General features: G+C 48.2%; 1 protein-coding gene across 2 annotated transcripts in view; it reads left to right on the forward strand.

Annotated features, from left to right (window-relative positions):
- FSTL4 (follistatin like 4) overlaps positions 1–17599 on the forward strand; it is a 447609-nt gene that overhangs the window by 133644 nt on the left and 296366 nt on the right. The window lies entirely within an intron of this gene.

Consider the following 17599-nt stretch of genomic DNA (forward strand, 5'->3'; position numbering starts at 1 on the left):
GGCATAAACATGAGATGTACTGGTCTCTGCTTCCTTCATCTTTTTGTAATCGAACTTAACATAATTTACTTGAAGCTAAGTGATGAAGCTTCAGAAGGTTTGGAGACTGATTCCATGTGGTTCAGATACTCATCAGGACGCTGTCTGGTGCTGTGATCTTTGCTTTTGCTCCGTGAACCTACTTTTCCACCTTCCTCAGCCCTGCAGTGCCTTTCGATGCCTGGCTCCTCTTCTCCTCCCCGCCTTACTCCTCCTCCCCGTGGAGCCGTCCTGATGCCTTCTCCCAGGACCCCAGGAGGCCGATCCCGCCTGCCCAGACAATGCTTGAGGGTGGGTATTAAAATGCAGTTCTGGCACTCAGAGTTTCTAGAAAGCAGGGATCTTACATGCACAGAACAGCAGAGTAGCAGAAGTGGCTCGTGAACACAGGTTCCTTCTCAGGCAAATTTTTGGAGTCGAGGTGGGGGTGAGGCAAGCTGATTATGCAGAGACTCCAAATTCAATCTCCTAGGTCATGTTATCGCTGGAGCCGGCAATGGAAGCACTGCCCAATAATTCAGACTTGCCTATTACTTATTCTTTATCAGGAGGAAATAAAGAGAAACAATTACCTTGGTGTGACATTCTGCCATCTCTACAAAGCCACCTGCACCTGAGACTTTGCCAACAGCAGAAAGAATGAGTTAAATGCTAAATATTTCATAGAGAAGAGAATAGCAGGGCTATTGAAAATAAATTTAAAAGACCTTCATGTATTCTGGTCATATATCCGTGGCATAAGACTTCTCCAGAGATAAAATAGCTTTCTAACAGGAGGGTTGGGGTCGGGGAGGGGTTCGGCCCAGTAAGGCGGGGAGCGAGGAAAGGAGCCCAGGAAAACCCACACGACCGCCTGTTACCAGACGCTGCGCCTCCTTCGTGAAGGCATCTTTGAAATGATAGAAGTCAGACTATTACTGCAGAGCCCTTTTCAGTAATGAATTTTAAATTATAAATGACATTTTGTTGTGTGCCCTTTGAGCCCACCTGTTGGTAGTTAACAGGGAAAATTGATGTCTAGACAGAACAAACTTCTTGGGAAGTTAAGCCTGAAGCTCTCAGTTTGTAGCTAAGAATGCTCCTTGACTTAAATGTCTGCCAAAGCCGTGTCCTGTTCCCAGCCTAGGCTGGGTGCTGGGCTCACGGCCCCCTTGAGACCAGTGTGCATTCCCTTTCAGCCTCCTCCTGTTGGGACCGGGATGTAGAAACCTAGTATTAGGATGATTCAGGCCCATGGGGTGACTTAGGCTGCCCCAGGGAACGTTTGCAGCTGATTCTTTCCCATGGGCTGGTGGGTGTCAGTGAGAGCCATCAGTTTAAATCACAGGACTAGTCTAAGGGGACAAATATCAGTCAAAGATACAAAGAAGTTGCTGTTGATTTATTGCTTTAAATGAAAGTGTTAGTTACTCAGTCGCGTCTGACTCTCTGCAATCTCGTGGACTATAGCACTCCAGGTTCCTCTGTCCATGGAATTCTCCAGGTAAGAAGACTGCAGCGGGTATCCATCTCCTCCAGGGGATCTTCCTGACCCAGGGATTGAACGCAGGTCTTCTGCATTGCAGGCAGATGCTAAGACAGGAAAGATAATTCAGGAGTAATTGGTGCACCAGCCCTTTCAACTGATCCTGGCACTCAGAGTTTTCTCTCCTTACATCAGCCAATCTTGGCAATTAAATGTGTTCTCCTTATTAATGCCAGGGGAGGGAAACAGAAAAGGAAGGCCCTTCTTAGCAAACAACTGCTTTGCAAACTTCAAAATATCGGCAGTAGCTGCCTGTAAGGCACGAAAGCTGTGGAGGTTTGCCCATCCCTGAGCACTGAATGCCCTTGGTGACAGCTGCAGAATAGATGAGTGATACAGATAAGCAAGTCCTAGCATTTCCTCTGGCCGAGGCACTGCCCAGTGCACCGGAGGGGAGCCGGCACGCTCTGTCACATGGGCTGGGGTGGAAAGGGCCTGATTCCAGAAGAGTCTGAGGCCCCTACAGAGATGTCACATCCTCTACCTGAGTCCTGAGCACCCACTGTTTCTCAGCAGATCTTTGACTCCTTCTCCCCTTTATCCTGCTCCTTGGGCAATGTGATTGAAGCTGCTGGACTTGGCAAGGGAGCAGAATGCAGGAGCCCAGAGTTGGGGCATCGAGAGTTTGTGTGTATGGGTTTGTGGGTCTCACTCTGGTTGTTAGGCACCAGCTGTGCACATGTCTCAGTTTCCAGGGGTGACGTAGGTAGCACTGAAGGTGGGGACCAGCTCCAATGCAGCCGCACTGAACCTAGAATGGGAAGAAAGTTCAGCAGGAAGAGTTGAGGTGAGACCTGAAATCTGTTTTCTTACTGTGGAATAGATCATGCCACTGCTGGCATGAGATTTCTCTAAAACTTCTGTCTTGGCTATTAGTCCTTCCTAAACTCCTGAATGTGGAAGACATTCTGTGGAAGCATATCAAGGTAGTGGCACTGGTCCTGTGGCAGAGGAGGGACCTAGCTGACCTCTTGACCCACTAGCCACTTGGGCAGCCATCACGTCACCCCCAGCATGACTGATCAGTCCAGATCTCAGACTCACAGAGGCCCGGGGAGGGACATGCTGCACATGACCAAGAGCCATGCTGGCCAGTCCTGACTGGCAGGCCTCCCAGTGCCCTCCATCCCTGGTGATCTGCAGACCGATGGCTGCTTACTGGCCACCTGCCAAGCAGCTGATATGCTTTAATGTGTCACCTCTACAAAGCACACCATTGATTTTTTTTTTTTCCTTTTCAAATTGGAGCCTTTCCAATAGCATCCCAAAACTAAAGGAACAGAGCACTAGATTAGTACATGTTAGACAGGCAAGGTTATCTTCTCTAAAGAGAGAATTGACAGCTGTCCCTATTGGGAGGAAAACCATCTAAAGGAACAGGGCCGGGAAGGCTTCTTAGAACGAAAAGTGGATGAGAAACTCTGCAAAAGTCGAAACAGCCTTTGCTGGGCAGGCGAGGTCACAGGCACAGGCTCCCCTGCCTAACTTGTTGGTAGTGAATCAAGGCAGGTGAGCAGGGCACGAGACAGGGCATAATGAGGGTAGTGACCAAGACCGCTTTCCTCCAGTTCCTACTCTGCCTGAGGGACCTTGGGAAACTCACATCCCTATTCCAACTCCGGTTTATTCATCTTCAAAGGCTAGGGTTGGAGTCAACAGCCAAGATCTGTCACTCCCTCTCATGCAAGCATTTGAATCATCTCTCATCATTTGTCTGTAAGATGATTCTAAAGGTTGAGGACAGATAAATTATATTTGTATTATTATAACTATGAAATATTGCTCCCTGGAGAATCAATCATGTCCTAGTTTTTCATTTCCTCCTCTATGTACCAGCATACTGACCCCATGTGTCATTTAGTGAAGACTTTTTTCTGACATTAGGTTCAGAGAGCGTCTTTTTCACCCTCCATCAGTTGCCTTTCACATATCCTCACCTACTTTCTCTCTCTCTTATCCTCAGTTGTAACTTGTGCCTTAAGTCCTCTCTTCTGGAGCCTCTTTTTCTTGCTCCAATCTAGAATGGGTTTTTCTTTCTTTTCTCGGTTGCGTCACTCTTCCTAGTATGGCCTGACTTCCTTTGTTAGCTCACATTTTCTTTTTGCTGGAGTACACCCTTGTGTAACTGCCTCAGAAAGCATGTACAGGACCTCAACTTTCTATTCCTCAAATGTCTGAAAATGCTTTTCTTTCTTCATACTTGACAGATTGGATATAGTATTACAAATTGAAAATTTGCCTTGTAATAGTCAAGGTGTATGAGCGTATGGTGATCATTTGTGTCCAACTCTTTACAACCCTATGGACTATAATCTGCCAGGCTCTTCTGTCCATGGAATTTGCCAGGCAAGAATGCTGGAGTGGGTTGCCATTTCCTTCTCCAGGGGATCTTCCTGACCTAGAAGTTGAACTTGCATCTCTTGCATCTCCTACTTTGGTAGGCAGATTCTTTACCATTGCACCACCAGGGGTCCCAATAGTCAAGATGGGATAGATAACTCAAATACCAGTGGTGTAACAGAGTTTATTATGCACTCACATCCAGCCTGCTCATTGCTCTGTAATTCTGCGATGTTCTCTGCTCCATACAATATTTCAGAGACCTAGAAAGACTCCTCCTATATTGTAGCCTCCAAGGTCACTGTAGACAAAGATATGGGAATATAGAAAAGGCCCACCAACTCCTAACTCAATCAGCCTAGAGGTAACATATTCTACCCACAGCTTCTCTGTAAGAACTAGTCACATGGCCCCATCTAGATGCAAGGGGAATAGGAAGTGTAGTTGGTATAGGCTTGTAGAGAAAATCATATCTTCATACTTTTAAAGGCATCATTTTCAAGCCAGAAGTGATAAGAAGTCCAGTGCTAGACTGATTTCTGTTCCTTGTGGGTGGCCTGTTTTAATCTATCTGGAAGCTATTAAGGATAATCTCTTTGTCTCCTTTAAGGTCCTTGAAAGTAAGGACTCTGTCTCACTGGTTTATCTCCAGTATCTCTGCCTGTCATATAACAGAGATGGGATTAAGGCAAAGTAATTAAGGCCCTTACTTTCAGGACAAAAAGTCAGTAGTCAAGATAAACATTTAATGTAATAGTTTGCAAAATAAAAATTATTAGCCCAAAAAAGTCCATGATGAACAAAATAATAATTAATATTCTTGGTGTTATGAAATTTTGCAATGATGTGTTTGGCTCTGTGGCCTCTCCTGTAGGCTTTTCAATCTAAAAATATATATCCTTCCTCAAATGAAAACAATTACAGATTTTTAAATAATTTTGTCTTGTCAGTTTCTCTCTTGTCTTTCAGAAATCTTAATTGGATATATAACCTGCTGGATCAGTATTTGCTATCATACCTTTTCTCTCAAAGCTTCTGTTTCCATTTATCTTTTTCAATATTCTGGAAAATTCCCAAGCACACTTTCTCACTCTCTGATTTCTCCATGTGGCACCTTGAAACAATTTGAGGCTACACCTTGAAACGATTAGTTAGTAATTTTTGGTTTTCTGTTTGAGTTCTGCTTTTTCTTTTACTTGTCTCTTGTCATGTGGGGCATCTTTGTGTGTGGTTTTCTCTGATTGCTCTTTTTTGTTGATCTGTTTTCAGATTGCTCTGTTTCAGGTTGTGGGTCTGGTGTTTCTTGGCTGACCGCCCAGATCTAAGAATGAAGAAGGTACAAATGCTGATGTTCAGGGCTTGTCAGCTGGGGTTCCACTTGAGGATGAACAGGCTGTGAGCCAGACATCATGTTGCATGGCCAAAGTACCAGATGAGGAGGGCGCCAACACCCACGTTAACTGCCATGGTTCTCCTCAGGCAGTTCATTCCATTTCTTTAGAGAAGATCCCTCTGGGTGTTTTTCCGAATGAGGGTGTTTCGTGGACAGACAGCTTCAATTTCCCTGCCCTTCTCAGCCCCGCTCTAGGGGAGGGGTCGTACAGCCGCTGCCTCTTCTGCACATGTTCCAGGCTGTGGGCTGTGGTGCCTTCTGTCCTGCTCACCAGTGAATGTTCTTCACCAAGTGTCTTTAAATCCTTTGCATCAGGTTCTCTTCATCTCTGTGATGTATTCTTTCAAGGTTTTTTTGAGTCTCAGGAGGAGAAGGGAATAAATGGTGCAGCTATCCCTGTCGTTTTGAACCCCCTTCCCTTGTTTCTAACCTGTTTGGAAGATCTGGCCTCTGGTGTTAGCACTTGGCATCTCAAGCTAAACATGCCCAGGGTGAAACAGTATAGTCCCTCTGCCAGCCCTCCAAAGTATCTGCTTCTCTTCTGGTCGTGCCCGCCTCTGGGAATAGCACTAACATCCACCCACTTGTTAAGCGGTGGACTGAGTTGTCTGTCATTCCTCCCCTTCCCATCTTCGTGTCCTCTTGGCTTTGCCTTCTGTGTTTGTACCTCAAATCTGTCTATATCCCCACCCTTAGTGCCACCACCTAGAAAAGCCAAGACTCTAATCCCCTCTGTACTGGTCTCCCTTCTTCCTTTCTTACCCATCTTCCTGGTAAAGAAATTCCATCTCATGCCTCCCATCACCCTTTCAGTAACATCCAATTCCCCACCAGGCCTGTCTACATGAACTAGCTTCTTCCCACCTCCCAAACCTTGGCACATTCTCATCTTCTCTGTCTCTGGCTCCAGCCACTCTGACCTCCTCCAAGGAGCCATGCTCACGCTGCCCCCAGCCCTCCACATGGCACCCCTTTTCTCATCCTTAGGCCCTGCTCAGGGTCCGCTCCCTCTAAGTTGGTTTCTCTCACTCATTATTTTCTTGTCCTGTACCTATTCATTTTCTCCACAACCCTATCCCAATTCTTATTTACATACAAATGTTTTTTATCGTGATGTTTTATTTACTAGTCTATTGATAGGTGGTACGCTGGACCCCAAGTACCCAAAGGGCAGGAATCATGCTGGTTTTTTTCCTCCAGTGTATACTCAGCCTTCATGGTGTCCGGGGCAGTTGTGCTCAGCGAAGCTTTGATGTGCAGATGAGGGAACAAGGGAGCAGATGCTCAGCATAAGTGGGTCTCAACCCAGCATTTGGGTTGTGGGTTGATGTCTTCTCCTTCGACTGATCTTTTTGGCAGACCTCCTGACTCATCTGTAATCCATAGGTGACGCTCTGGAGCAGTGACACCCACGTGACCCTGAGGAGGTAATGAGCTAGAGGGGTGAGTCCAGCTTCTGGCTCACGGGGACAGGAAGTAATCTCTTTATCTTCCCCTTCCAGTAGGAGGAGTTGCTAAAGGGCTGCGAAGTGTGATGCCTATCCTTTGCATGGGAAGGGAAATGGGATGCCTTTCCCATGCTGAGGCACCTGCGCGTGACAGGACAGGCAGATTGCTCCATAAGTGATGGACCCAGAAGCGGTGTGCCAGGCGCGGGCTGTGTGGTGTGGAGGCTGTTCCCTAGGAGTGCCCCCCTCTGAAGGCAATTCATCTAATTGCTTTTGTTATTTCAGAAAACAAATTAAGCCACCCGAGTGTTTCAGGGCAGAAAAACGTCTGCAGTGTATAAGAAGCGTTTCAGGAGCGTTTAGTTCACAGCCAGCTGTGTCTGAGCAGACAGGCACCAGGGAGGCCTAAGGGACCAGGAGCTGAGGAGGTTGGGACCTTTGTGGGCAAGCAGTGTGCTGCGTGGGAAGAGGTCAGGGGAGTCTCTACTCTGCTAGCTGTCTCTGTCCTCAGGGTGCTGCCAAGGCAGGGAAGCCATCCTGGACTCCTGCCCCCTGCCCTCTGCCCCCAACAAGGTCTGTGGATGCTGCGTCCTCTTGCCCATCCCTGTCATCACTGTGGGCCCAGGCCCACCCTTTGCAGTCAGGATCACTAGAGTCGCCGCCAAGTAAGCTCCCTGCCTGCTTCCCAGCCGTCACACTCACAGCTACCAAGGGGGCTGCCTGAAACACAAGCAACACACACACTTATGAACAGCTTTGTGGGGCTTCCCAGGTGGTGCAGTGGTAAAGAATCCGCTTGCAAAAGCAGAAGATGCAAGAGACGCAGGTTCGATCCCTGGGTTGGGAAGATGCCCTGGAGAAGGAAATGGCAACCCACTCCAGTATTCTTGCCTGGAGAATTCCATGGACAGAGGAGCCTAGTGGGCTATAGTCCATGGGGTCACAAAGAGTTGAACATGACTGAGCACACAAACAGCTCTGTGGCTTCTTATAGGACACCAGGCAACCCTTAGCATTGGGGAGGTGGAGGACCAGCCTCCACCAGGCCCTGCCTGCCTGCAGACCTTGAACAATCACCTTGATTCATTCTGCCTTTGCTTTATGCTTCATGCTGCTCTTCCTTTGTCCCAGTGGGGTGTGATACTCGTGCACATTCTCAGGCACACACATACACACATACACATATATATGCACTCTGACCATAGACCACTCCCCATTCCTCAGCCTTCAGGCCTGGCATCCTTGCCTTGTGAATCTTTCCTAACACAGTGGGAGGAGTTAGGTAGTTTCTCCTTCGTGCTGCGTTAGGCCTGGGACTCGTCCCACATCTATGCTGTGTTGCCTCCATTTGTCTCTCTGTTGTTCTCACCAGCTTGTGTGCAGCTAAGACAGCAGAGGCCTTGCCTTGTTCACTTTATGCTCCTGGAATGTGGCAAGAGACCTATTACTCAGAGAGAATTCAATATGTGTCAGAAGGATAGATGGGTTGATGGATGGACAGTGGATTAATGAGTAGCCCTGAGGATTGGTAAAGGCTCTTGTCCCAAGTTCTTCCACCTCAGCATGACTCAAAATCAGGAACTAACCCAGGGGAAGAGAGAGAGAGGGATGGATTCAATTGAGGACTCTGTTCTCCACTGGACACCACCCACTCCTTTGTGGGGAGCAGAATATGGTGAGAAATTTATTCAAAGAATGGGTCAGCTGTTTCACAGAGGTTGTGTCCTATTTCCTTCTACTCTGAACCAAGTTAAGTTCACAGATCAGCCTTTCTCCCTACCCCACAGCTAAAAACTGAGCCAACCCTGCCTCAGTCTCTCCTATAAGCACTGGAACCAGGTTGGTGTAGGGATGGCGATCTGGCCTCATGGACAAGCTAGCCACCCGCTTCTGTGTCCCTACAGAAAGATCCAAACACCTGTCCATCTAAAGTTCTCCTTGATCATGTGCTGGGGAAATAGAGGAGGATACAGCCACAAGGTCTGCCCTGTTCTCAGGACTCACGAGGCTCTCAAATCAGGGACGCAGACCATCTGTACCACAATTACTGGGAGGGTTTCTTAGAAATCAGCTTCTGGGGCCTTACTCAGCCCTGCTGAATCAGAATCTCTGGGGTGGGGGAGTCTGGGAGGGGCATTTTAAGCGAGCACCCCTGGAGATTCGTATGCCAGGGAAGGTTTGGACTCATGCCTGAGAGATTCTGGTGGTCACTGGAGACGAATTTTAAGTGGCAGAAACTTGAATCACATACATCCTCTTCTCTCTGTCAGGCCCCAGATCTGGCCTCTTGGAAACTTATCCGTGGGTTCAGCAGCCTCCCCCCTCTTTTCTTTGATCTGCTTCTCCTGCCTCTGCAGAAACATATCCTGATCCCACATCTTCAAAGCTACCATGCATCTTTGCCCGTCGATGTGATTACCTGGAAACACCGCTTCCCGGGTAGGATGTGTTTTAGTCATGCTTGTCCGTGTGCCACTCGTCAGAGGCATCAGGAAGGCTTTTTTCCTCCCCGCTTCGGCAGAGGCGGCGTTAGTTCAGTTCACACTGGGGCTGTCACACAGCCGAGCCTGTGTGTCTGGCCTTGTGCTGAGGCCTGGCTGGAAATGACATGCTCCCTGGAGCAGCCATGGCACCTTCTCCGAGCCCACTGGGGCGCTGCCTGGGCTTCCGGTGGGTGTGATCTCACTGTCCCCTTCCCAGAGCAGAGACAGACTGCTGCTGGGGTCACGTGCAGCTGAGATCTCTGGCTCTCTGCCCCTGCTAGTTTGCCCTTCCCCCAAACCCCCGCTGCTCCCCAGGCTCGAGCCCCGACGCTGTGCTTAGCACCGTCGGGAGCCCTCACAGGACAAGTGGCATAGGGCTGCCCTCAGGACACTCACTCCATACTGGGGAGAACACAGCACTCAGGAGGTAACAGAGACTATGTCAGACAGCACAGGGTGCCCCCTTGTCTATGTGGAGCAGTCCTGGGGCCTCGAGGCACTCAGAGGAGAGGGATATGGGCTGAGCCACACAGGAACAGCTTTGAGAAGTAGCCAGAACTGGAACCCAGCTTTGACAGATGAATGGGAAGTTGGAGTCGTTACTCTTGCTGGAGGGCATAGGTGGAACCAGGCAGGACAGAGGTCAGGACAGGCATGGTGGCACCTGTCAGGGCTGGCAGTGAGACAGCCAGCTGCTCTGGGGGCAATGGGCCTTTCACCCAGGACAAGGGAAATGCCTACAGGTGTACTGCACGACACAGACCGTCCAGGTAAAGGCAGACCCTGGAAAGGTTCTATCTAACTTACTCGTTCACTCAGCAAGGTTTCATAGGAAAAGCATAACGCATAAGAAAATGGCCTTCTTTTTCACGGCACCTTTGAGAATTCTCCCCCATCAAACCCTGCTGTTGGGAGTCACCTGCCATTGGGGTGACCTATCCCCAGGCTCCCAGCCCTAAAGTACAGGCTTGCCCTGCCACTTCATTACCTCAGTTGCTCTCTGTCTTTGGGGTCTGAGGCACTGTGCCCCTGTGAAGAAGGGGCTTCTGGGCAGGGAAGAGCAGGGAAGGTCCCTGGTGCTTCCTCCACAGCAGTCCAAGGAACATACCCACCAGGCTGGTGATGCTGCTGTAAAACTACAGTGAATCATTTTCTTCTGGGAGAGAGAGTGCGGTCTCCTTTGGACCACTTGAACATGTTAAGCTCAGTTATGTTTTCCTTTTTAGGCTCTTTGGTGGTAGGGGTGGGACTATCTTTCTCATTATTTAAATAGAAAATCCTACATGTGGAGTCCACCTAGAGAAGAATGGTCTGTCACTGGGGAAATGCAGCCGTCTTGATGCCAGTAACTTGGGCTGTTTGGGGGCCGAGACTCAGATGCCCGGATGTGGCCGAGGCAGGTTCGGTGCCTGTGCTGTGCTGCTGGGGGAGGGGAGGTGCTTTAGCATCCCTGATGCGAGTGTGTGTGTGCTGCCAAGAGCAGAGTTTCTACAGAGGACATCTGGGGAGGCCCTAGAGACTTGAGATGATTATGATACTCGCCATTCAGTGTCTGTCCCACGGGGAGCCAAGTGAACTGAATTTAGGATGGAGACTTGGTGCAGATGTGGTGGAACCATTTGGTGCAGGAAGGAATGGGGCTGCCCCTGCAGCAAGTTGGTAATGCAGGTCGGTCCCTGCCTCATCAACCTCCACCCGCCTTTTTGTCCTTTCTGTCCTTTTAGCTGCCTTCAAATGCTCAACATCCTGATTTATTTAGCCTTGTGGGCAGCCGTTAGTATTCATTCTGTTATCATTTGCTCTCAGGGAAAGGTATCAAGTATTTAAAACCTCGGTGTGCATTAAGTCAAACTCCTTGACGCAGGATATTTGCGCTTTCGACCTTAATCCTTATGGTATGGAAAGCGCTGTTTCCTATTTATGTAAAGATTTTGTGCCAGGAGGTGGAGATGCTGGGATGAGATGTGAGAGGAGATGGTGCTTTGAGTGACAGGTCTCTTCCCAAGTGTTGTTGCCTGGGCATGAACCATCTGAAAGCAAAGCCTAGACTGCTGAGGAGGGATGATGGGTAGTGTCAGAAGAAATTACTCTAACAGCAAGAAAGATTTTATTCAAGACTGTTGATACACACACACACATATACACATAGGAATACTACTCAGCCATAAAAAAGTATGAAATTTTCCACTTGTAACAACATGGATGGACTTGGAGGGTATTATGCTAAGTGAAATAAATCAGACAGAGAAAGGCAAAAACTGTATGATATCACGTATATGTGGAGTCGAAAAAATTCAAAAAAACTCATGAGTACAACAAAAAAGAAACAGACTCACAGATGTAATGTACAAACAGTGGTTACCAGTGGGGAGAGGGAAACAGAGAGAGACCACAATGGGTAGGGGATTAAGAAGTACAAACTCTTAGGGTATAAAATAAGCTACAAGGATGTATTGTATAACACAAAGAATAAAGTCAGTTATTTTATAATGACTGTAAATGGAGTATACTTAAAAAAATTGTGAATCACTGTTATACACCTGTAACTTTTATAATTTACATCAACTATACCTCAAATTAAGAAAATAAAAGAAGAGCATAGAACAGAAAAAAGAAAATGTATACAATTTAAATAAAATTCTTTTAGACTCTTATAGTAGAGGAGAGAGAGAATCACCTCAACTTCAAATCAGGAGTGACAGGCTAGAATTTATAGCCAGCAGGCAGAATGAGGGAGGGCATTGGAAATTACTGAGGGGACCTTGGTTAGGTATCAGGGACATGGAGGGACAGGAACTTGAAAGGGTGTCAAGAGTTGGGAGATTCTGGATTAACTGGCTTAGTAGGATATTTTCCCAATACTGGGCTCAGCAGGCAAAGGCCAAGGCCTGGTGGAGAAGAGGATTCAAGGAACCTGAGCAAAAAAACAAAACCTGGTCAAGCCTTTGTCACCAGGTGCTCACAGACTGGAGACTGACCCGTGAGGCCCAGCACATGGTTACTAAGGATGCTGGAATGGCCTTCGGCTATTGTGAGTTCTCATAGGTGCTCCACCCATAGTAAAGATGGTATAACTCCTGAAATTTAGAAGGAACTCCATGTGGCTTCCTCACCCAGACCCTGTTGGCTTGTGAACTTCAGAAGAGCAAAGGCTCCCGAGGGTGTGTCTCCCATCCCCGAGCCCCTGCTCTCTCAGATTGCAGATAGCTTCATTCAAAGCGGCTCAAGCCACATGGAAAGATATTCTCACAGCTATCAGTAGGCGGGGCTTCCCTAGGCTCCAACCACCAGTGATGCCTGGAAGACTGCCCCTAATACTTCACTGACTGGAGTGGGATATATGGCCCCTTCTGAGCCAATCATTGGCATGGAAATAGAATTTCATTACCGTCTTGAATCATTTGGAGTGAAAAGAAAGTGAGAGAGTCAACCATCCCATCCTCACACATGCTAAATGGAGACCACTTGAGGTGGGAATGGAATTCTGAGCTGCAGAGCAGAGTGTTCATAAACTAGAAGCTAAGTAAAGAGTGAGAGAGGAAGGGAAGGTGAACCCTGGCAGCTAAGGGGTACAGTGCTTTGTAGGGGACCCCCCAGAGTGTTGGGGAGAAGCAAGTGCCAGGGTCCCGGGCATTGTCCCTCTGGATGGCGTGTGCCAGGCCTATGCGTGAGCACCTGGTCAGCCCCTCACCTGGCCAGCTTTCACTCTGAGACCATTCCATCTGCTACCAGACCCTCAGAGACAGGAGGGGATGTCATAGGGGCAGATGTCGCCGGCTGGCTGGCCCCAGTGAGGAGGTGACTGTGAGGAGCTATGTCTACGTTTCTCCGTGCTCGTCATCCCCTTCTTGGATGACACCTGTGAATAACTCAGGACGAGGCCAGGTGGTTGTGAAAGTATCTGCCCCTCTTATTGCCTGAGACCATCATCTACTCATACGGTAGTGCCGAGGGTTTTGTGCTTAGCAGGACTCACCCTCTAAACCTGAATAGGCCTAGACCTTTCCTCATTCTCACTGAGAGCTGGAAGGTTCTGAAGTGTGGTTGTGAGAATGTATAGTTATTTCCTTATTTGAACACCCTAGGTCATTTGATGAAGAAAATTGATACCCAGGCTGATCAGATGACACAGTAAATCATCTAAATGTTATAAAATCCTTAGCTATGAATAGCATACTAGTGAACAGGGTTGAGCACCCGCCCATCTCCAAGGGCACTAGTGTGATATATGTGAACTCCCCATTTGTCTTGTTAGTCACCCACAGCGTCTGTAGTCTGTAACTGCAGTAGAATTTCTTTGGAAACTTGGAAATCCTTTTGGTTCTGGGAAAAAACATCAGACATCAAATATGCATTCATCCTAAGATGTTTCAAGGACAGATCTGCGGCAGCAAATGTTGGTGGGTGAAAACTGGGAGATTACACTGTGGAGCTGGGATGTGGGGCAGGGAATCTGTAAATGCCCCAGTACACTACTTAGGAATTGAATTAAGTCCCTTGCAAGAGACCAAACTGCTGAGAATGAAAGAATCACCCATTGTTCCTGAAGAACCACTTCTGAGGGCAGTCAGTCTGTTATGACAGAGGAGGCTGGCTGGCAGTTCCCAGTATTGAGACATGGGATTGAAACCCACACTCGTTATGGCATTTTCCCCTTAGATTGGAACTTTGTAATAGCAGAGCAGTGTCAACAGATGGAATTTGAGTAACTGATTTTGCAAGCCATCCGCAATTCACAAGAGGGTTTTGTTCCCAGCAGTCTGGCGTCTGTCGTGAGGCCGTTGTTTGGACCTTTGCAAACGAAAATGCATTTTTCCACAGACATATTCCCCAGAAAGGAGGGTGATTTATAGACAAGCCTCCAGAACTTTATTTAACCCTTGATGTAGCTAAAAATACCATACATACTCGGTTAATGTTAGAGACCCCAGTGTTATAAGTAAAACAATAACACTGAAGAGAAAAATAATTCTTTTTTCCCCTTACTTAGTATAATATGAAGGAAGGTGACAAGCTAAGCATGGGAAGGGGTTGAGTGATAGTTGAGTTCCAGCCCTCGTTTGTCAAACGAGGAAGCTGAGGTTCAGAGAGATGAGGTACTTGACTGGAGGTCACACAGCCAGTGAGACTTGAACCTAGTCCTGCCCTGACCCAGTGAAGATGGCCTGTGGGAAGTTTGCAGAGAGACTATCAAATGCATTTGGGGTCGTCCAAGTTGTGTTGGGCCCTATTGGATGTCTGGTTTCCCCCAGTTTCAGTATAAAATATGTCCTATTCCTTCTTTATTAAGGGACTTCCCTAGTGGCTCAGACGGTAAAGAATCTGCTTGCAATGCAGGAGACCCAGGTTCAATCCCTGGGTCAGGAAGATCCCTTGGAGAAGGGAACGGCTATCCACTCCAGTGTTCTTGCCTAGAGAATTCCATGGACAGAAGAGCCTGGAGGGCTGCAGTCCACGGGGTCGCAGAGAGTCAGACATGACTAAGCCAATAGCACGTCTTCATTAAGTAACGGTGAGCCCTAGGACTGCTATTAACTTCTCTAGGAGTAACACTGTGGGGCTCACAGACAGGATGAAGAGAGCAGGAATACGTGTTCTTGTGAGAAAGAACAGCAAGGTCAAAGTAACGGAGCTGCGAGTAGCAGGAGAGCAGAACCGAGACCGTATGGGGGCACCAGGCTGTGCCTCTAGGAGCCCGTGGGGGCTGCAGAGCTCCACTAGGGGGTGCTGTCACCCCCTGCAGCTTTGTGGCTGCCCTGGTTGAGAAGGGCACTGTGGTAGAGAACCTACTCCATAATGGGGAGGAGAGGGTCCTTGATGAAGGAAGCGGGAGGTGGTCATCCAGAAACATAGTTCAGTCACCAAGTGTGCATGGCCCATAGCCCATTGAGGGTAAGACAAGAAACAAATACCAAAACATCTCATGGCACAGAGCTTAGGCTGGCATTCAGGCAGGCATGGCCCCCCATGGATTCCCCATGCCCTCTGTCTGAGAGGTGGCCTCAGACACTGGGAACCCACATGTCTCTTTCCTCTTCTGTCTGAACCCTTTGCCTCAGATGACACTGCTTGGGGACAAGAGCTATTTTTTGTTTTGTTTTCCATTCTCTACAGTCCCCTCAGCAGAAGTTTGATAATATCTATTGATTGAATTTACTCAAGCTTATCGATTTCTAAGAGCAAAGCAATGTTTTAAAAATAACACAATTTTAAACTTGTACTTGAAATTCCACACGGACGTTTCTTTAAAATCTAGAATTCAAAGATCTAATCCTAATTACATTTGACAGTCCCAAGGATTGAGTGGCTCCTGTGATGGTATTCATTCCAAGTGGCTGATGGGCTCCTCACCCCTTCCCTGGACCCAGGGTGATGGGAAAGGACTTGGGAGCACTTGTTGGGTTTGCCTTGCTCCTTGTTTTCAGCTTCAGAGTTAACATGTGTGCCCTTTGTGTTAGTCTCTCAGGCCTGGGGAAACTGGAGAAAGCAGTGAAATCCTCTCAGTTTCTGGAAGCCTGCTGGCTGAAAGGTCCCTTGGAGGGCTAAACCCATGGGTCTGTTGGAGAAAGGGGAGATGACAGTGCCCTGCCCCTTAGAGAAGCTGAGGTCAGAGCTGTCCATCAGCAGCAGCCCACTTTCAAGGCAAGAGAAGCTGGGACACCTCCCTTTCCCTCTGGCTCTCCCTGCCAGCCCCCACCAGAAGGTGGCAGTGAGTGAACCTGCCCTTCATCCCCTCCTTCCACTTTGTAGATGGCCAGGTGCTCCATCGGGCTGTTTCATGTCGTTCCCAGGAGGCTGGCCAAGACCTAAGCATGCAGCAGGTTGTTCAGGAAATACCTGCTGAAGTCAACCAAAAAGAGGCAGGGTTCAAAGCGCTGCACTCTTCCATCGCTCATCCCATCCTGTGTTTAATGACAGTACTGTTGCTGATAAGGACAGTCTGTGAGGGCCTTGTAAGCGGCCAGCAGTTGCCCATCATCCCAGGGCACACCCCTGAGGCCAGGTCATCCCCATTTCACAGGTGGGGTCAGACTCAGGACAGAAGTCTTGCCGAGTGCGGAGAGGCAGGTATTCCAGCCCCAGGGTACCTCTATGGAGCTGCCATCCAGAGAGCCTATTTCTCACTGTGTGATCTGTGTGGAGTGGGACACGACCTTCTAAGACTCACTTCAGGCTGGGGTGCAGACACAGTGGAAATGGGAGGAGGGTGGCTATCTCTTCTCCAAGAAGGTTGGGGGATGTATGCATGTTTCCTCCCGGATATACTGGCTGAGATTGTAAAACCCAAAACAGGTATTTCAAGGCTTCCATTACTATTTTCTTAAGGACAAAAATCATTCTCTTTTATTTATACATAAATAACTGTTTTCTTGAGCAGACCCAAAGAAATGGAACACAGATGGTGATAATGTTGAAAATGTTTACCTATTTCCTCTCTGAGGACATCAGATTAGCCTTTCTCTGGGCAGAATGTGTAATCTGCTGGAAGACAATATCATCCTTTTGATCTTGCAATACATTTTTCATATCTTTGCCGCAAAAGCTGATTATTATCATGACATTTTTAAACAATGACTGTTCACCGTGCAGAATGGGATGGGGGAGCTCAGCTGAACATATAGATAGATGGATGCTTGTCAAAGGCTAAACCGTGCGAATGAATTTTCCTGTGTTGCTTTGGCCTGGTGACACTGGCATTAACTCCTTCTTCCCTGGACGCAGTCTTAGGCACTAATTGGAACCTGATGCTCAAGCTCTTCAAATGGCCTCCCCTTGCTTCAGAGACCATTGATTAATGGCTTTGTCCACTCCTTCCAAGGTCGCTGTGCCCCCTTTTCTTTCTGGAAGTCAAAGGATCCTTGATTAAATGGTAGAAGCCGATTGAATGGGGAGATGTACAGGGAAGAGCTTTTATAAACCATATGGGGCAGTGCAGACTTGAGATGCTGATGGTGATGTGCATGGAGCCCATTGGCGCCTGCAGCACGGGCGGCGGCAGAGCATTTGATTGGCCCTGCTGCCCCGGCTCGCAAACATGGAAACTGACATTTCTGAAAGGCTCCTTTGCACTGCTGTTTTGCCTCCCTTCAGGGCTTTGCCTCATTTCAAAGGGAAGGCACTGGATAAAGGAGAAAGCAGCAGAAGTGGAAAGGACACAGATTTCAAAACCTGCTCTGTTTCATGTTGGCTCCAGAGAATTTTGTCTGTGCCGGGACTGGAGTGGGTCTCTCTGAGTCAGGTATGCCCACCTGCGTGCCCCAGGAGGCCTGTGATGTCCCACCCGGTTGCTGAGACCGACCAGATGCCAGGCTGGGTAGCAGCGGTGTGAGGGCTGGAGGCAGCCAGCACAGGAGGGATTAACGTCACCCGA

This window comes from Bubalus bubalis, chromosome 9, assembly GCF_019923935.1.
Source record: "Bubalus bubalis isolate 160015118507 breed Murrah chromosome 9, NDDB_SH_1, whole genome shotgun sequence".
Lineage (NCBI taxonomy): Eukaryota > Metazoa > Chordata > Mammalia > Artiodactyla > Bovidae > Bubalus > Bubalus bubalis.